This window comes from Erpetoichthys calabaricus, chromosome 13 (genome assembly GCF_900747795.2).
Source record: "Erpetoichthys calabaricus chromosome 13, fErpCal1.3, whole genome shotgun sequence".
Taxonomy (NCBI): Eukaryota; Metazoa; Chordata; class Cladistia; order Polypteriformes; family Polypteridae; genus Erpetoichthys; species Erpetoichthys calabaricus.
This window is the reverse complement of record NC_041406.2, coordinates 117902865-117908077: the sequence shown is the minus strand read 5'-3', so window position 1 is coordinate 117908077 and position 5213 is coordinate 117902865.

The following is a 5213-nucleotide window of genomic DNA, read 5'->3' as shown; positions in this document are numbered from 1 at the left end:
GTTAATAAACGGAGACATGTTTTCTTCTGCTTATTTTTAATTTAATGCTAGAGTTGTTTTTCTTTTTTTTTTTTTTTTTTTTTATATTTTTATTTTATTAATTTTCATTGTAATCATTCCATACAAACAGATCCATTTATAACCCAACAAATTTGAAAACAAATCAAACCCCATCCCTGAGAAGGAGAGCTTAGCTAAAGGAAAATTTCTTTAAGCTTTTTAATAAGGCAACATTAGACAAAAGAAGGGGAGAAGTAAATATCTATATAAATAAGAGATGGAGAAGGGAGTTAAATACAATAATAGTTAATTCTCTTATTCTAAAATAATATTGATTAAATCCTGCCAAGTTTTGAAAAAATTTTGTACAGATCCTCTAACTGAAAATTTGATTTTTTCCAATTTCAAATAATATAAAACATCAGTTTCCCACTGACTTATAAGAGGAGAATTAGGATTCTTCCAATTTAACAAAATAAGTCTGCGTGCCAAGAGTGTAGTGAATGCAATCACCGTTTGTTTGTCCTTCTCCAATTCAAGTCCATCTGGAAGGACACCAAACACAGCTGTTAGTGGGTTAGGAGGGATTGTGATACTAAGGCTGTCTGAGAGGCACTTAAAAATCTTTGTCCAAAATGATGTTAGTTTGGTGCAGGCCCAGAACATGTGACCCAGTGAGGCAGGAGCTTGGTTGCAGCGCTCGCAGGTCGGATCCTGGCCTGGAAACATTTTGGACAGTTTTAAGCGAGACAGATGAGCTCGATATATAATTTTTAGTTGAATAATTCTATGCTTTGCGCATATAGAACTTGAGTGAATTCTCTGCTTTGCTACCTTCCACTCCTTTTCTGATATATTGATTAAGAGATCTTCTTCCCAATGTTCTCTTGGATCTTTGAAAGGTAGGGACTCTAATAAGATTTTATATATTGCGGAAATAGTGTTTGTTTCCTCGGAATTGAGCAGTATTTTTTCCAGCATTGTGGAGGGTGCAAGGTGGGGGAAATCGGGCAATTTCTGTTTAACAAAATTTCTAATTTGAAGATAGTAAAAGAAATGTGTAGCTGGGAGGTTAAATTTTGAACGTAATTGTTCAAAAGATGTAAATATGTTGTCTATATAAAGATCTCTGAGCATTTTAATCCCAAAACTTTTCCAGGTATTAAAAACTGGATATACTTGCGAAGGTTGAAAGAGGTGGTTCCCTTGCAAAGGTGCCACTGATAAAAGATTTTCCATCTTAAAATGCTTCCTAATTTGGTTCCATATTCTGAGTGAGTAAAGCACAATTGGGTTATTAGTATATTTGCGATAACTTTCATTTATTGGAGAGCAGAGCAGGGAGTATAAAGAAGTACTACAGGATTTTACTTCTATTGCAGACCAAGCCTGTGTATGTGCATTTATTTGTGTCCAGGTTTTTATGGCTTGTATGTTTGCTGCCCAGTAATAAAACTGAAAATTAGGTAAAGCCATGCCACCTTCTGCCTGAGGTCTTTGTAGGGTCGCTCTTCGGATACGTGGGTGTTTTGAGTTCCAAATGAATGAGGTTATTATTGAATCTAACTGTTTAAAAAACGATTTATTGATATATATTGAAATGTTTTGAAATAAAAAGAGAAGTTTAGGAAGGATATTCATCTTAACAATGTTAATTCTTCCGGCTAGAGTGAGATGAAGGGTTGACCATCTATGCAAGTCTTGCTTAATTTTTTCCATACAGACGCCAAAATTTTGTTGATAAAGAGCTTTATGTTTACTTGTGATATTTACCCCTAGGTATTTAAACTGATCTGCTATGGTAAAAGGTAGGGTGTCTAATTTAATATTATATGCTTGTGAGTTCACTGGAAAGAGTATACTTTTATTCAGATTAATTCTAAGACCAGATATCTTTTGAAATTCTGTTAGTGCTGTTAAAACAGCAGGGACAGTGTTTTCTGGGTCCGATATATATAAGACCATATCATCTGCATATAGAGAAATTTTCTGTTCCAGTCCTTCTCTGACAATCCCCTTTATCTGATGAGAATTTCGGCAGTGAACCGCCAGTGGTTCAATAGCGATTGCAAACAACAGTGGCGACAAGGGACATCCTTGTCTGGTACCACGTTCTAGTTTAAAGTAGTCTGAGCAAATTTTATTAATACAAACTGAAGCTTCTGGACTGGTATACAGTAGTTTAATCCAAGCACAAATATTCGGGCCAAACCCAAATTTCTCCAATGCAGTGAAAAGGTAATTCCATTCGATCATGTCAAATGCCTTTTCTGCGTCTAATGATAGTAATATCTCTGGGGTGTTTGATTTTGCTGGTGAATATATAACATTAAACAAGCGTCGGAGATTTGAAGATAGATGTCGGCCTTTAATAAATCCAGTTTGATCTTTTGATATTACCGAGGGCAGCACTTTCTCCATCCTTCTAGCTAGGATTTTTGAGAGTATCTTAACATCATTATTCAGGAGTGAAATTGGTCTATATGATGCACATTGTAACAAGTCCTTATTTTGTTTAGGAAAGACGGTGATTAATGCTTGTCGAAATGTTTGAGGTAGTATTTGGTGGTCTTTAGCTTCTGTAAATGTTACCAATAAGAGTGGAGCTAGCTGAGTGGAGAATTTCTTATAAAACTCTACGGGGTAACCATCAGGGCCTGATGATTTCCCGCTTTGTAGTGACTTTATAGCGTCTAGTAATTCTGTTAGCGTTAGAGGTTTATCTAGTTCCTCAGCACTTAAAGCATCTATTTGTGGTATTTGTGAATTATCCAGAAATGCATTAGATTGCGTGTTGTCTTCTTTGGGCTCAGTGGAATATAAAGACTTATAGTAATCTCTAAATGTGTGCATTATTTTATTATGGTCGATGATTTCTTCTCCATTCTTGTTGGTGATTACTGGTATTGCATTGTGAACTTCTTGTTTATGAATTTGTTGAGCTAAAAGCTTATTAGCTTTTTCTCCGTGTTCATAGTAATGCTGTCTAGACTTATAAATAAGTTGTTCAGTTTCTTTAGTTGTTAAGATGTTAAGTTCTGTATGCAAGGCCTGCCTTTTCCTGTGAAGAGCTTCACTTGGACGCCTGGCTTGTTCTTCATCTATTCTAGTAATTTCATTTCTTAGCTCTGACACTTTCTTGGTTTCTAATTTATTTCTATGGGAAAGATATGAAATAATCTGGCCTCTTAGGAAGGCCTTTAGAGTTTCCCAGAGTGTTCCTGCAGAAACCTCTGTAGACATGTTTGTCTCTAGGAAGAAGCTGATTTGTTTGGATATAAATTCTGTGCAGTTCTCGTCTGCCAATAAAAGAGGGTTAAGACGCCATCTGCGAGGTGAGTACGAGGGGCTTATTGATTTTAGCTCCAAGACTAGAGGGGCATGGTCAGAGATAACAATTGTGTCATATTTGCATAATTTAATTGTAGGCAGGAAATTATTATCTATAAAAAAATAATCAATTCTTGAGTAGCTATAATGCACTGGTGAGTAGAACGAGTATGTTCTTGAGTTTGGGTTAAGAAACCTCCAGGGGTCTGATAAGTTGTGATCCTTTAAAAACTGTGTAATTATCTTTGCAGTATTAGAGTTGTTTTTCTAATTAGAGATTTTGCATATTACATGTAGAAAATAAAAATGTTACATTTTAATACATAATGTGAGGTTTGAAACCTGAAAACAGACTTCGTGAGAAGGGCCTAGTTGCCATAGTGAACTCCTCACTATCTCTACATCCAGAAAGTGTGTAGAAGCAATTGAGATGGCTAACTGCTAATTAAACAATATGGCCTGATGCGAGAAGTTCATGTCAGGGGACATCATAAATGGTATATAATGCAATGGTGAGGTCTCTTCTGGAGTATTGTGTGCAGTCTTGGAATTTCCATTACAAAAAAGACAAAACAGTTCTAGACAAAGTACAGAGTCAGTAGAGCAGGCAGGACTGCATAGTATAATCTATAAACAAAGACCGAAAGAGCTGAATATTTTTGTTTAAGCAAACAAAAATAAAGAGGTGACATTATTAAATTGTATTAAAGTATTAAGGAAATTCGTATGCTGGATCCAGGATTTTGCTTTAAAGTTTTTTCAAGAAGAGCACAAAGACAGAGATGGAAACATGTTATGAGTAAATTTAGCATACATATTCGATTAGTAGGATTGAAGCGGAATGGCCTCTTTTTTTTCAAAATTGTTCCAGTACTCCAATAATATGATTAATTATCAGATACGATAATCTGGTTTAACCATACAAAAATTTAGCACAAAGGGGCTCCCACAGACATACTGTCATTGTTTCACTGTTACTCATTTAGTTTGATTTTAATTGTTAAGAGTTCAATGAAAAAGACAATACAGTGAACCTTAAAAATGTTAGGAAATTAAGGCACTTTCTAAATAAACAGGCTTCTGAGAAATTAATTCATGCATTTATCTCTAGTAGGATTGACTACTGCAATGCAGTGTTCACTGGATGTTCAAACTGTTCTTTATACAGCCTCCAGTTAATACAAAATGCGGCTGCAAGAATTACTACAAAAACAAGAACATACAAACACATAACTCCAGTTCTTAAATCCTTACACTGGCTCCCGGTTAAGTTTAGGGCAGATTTCAAAATCCTTCTTTTAACATATAAAGCATTAAATAGCCGAAGTCCAGCTTACTTGTCTGAACTTATCATGACTTACAAACCAGAGAGCACATTAAGATCTCAAGATGCTGGTCTGCTTATGATTCCAAGGATTAATAAAATAATGAGAGGTTGAGCTTTTAGTTACAGGGCCCCTAAACAGTAGAATGGTCTGCCTGCTACTATAAGAGATGCCCCTTTGGTCCCAGCTTTTAAATCCCGGCTGAAGACTCACTACTTCAGTTTAGCATATCCTGACTAGAGCTGCTGATTAACTGTACATACTGCATCTCTGTTGTTAGTCATTAGCACTAAAACATAAGTAACTTGATAGTTAGAATCCAAAGTTTCTCCCGGTCCAACTGCGATAGTCGATTGTAACATCCCTGATGGTTTACCAGGTGGGTTCTCCAGCTGTTGACACATGTGGCAGTTCTTCACGTGGCGGCAAACATCTGTCCGGACCGATGGCCACCACACCACCCCCAGAATCTTCAGAAGGGTTTTTGTCCGGCCAAGATGACCACCTAAAGGACTGTCGTGAAAAAAATTCAAAAACTCGGGGATGAGCGCCTCCGGG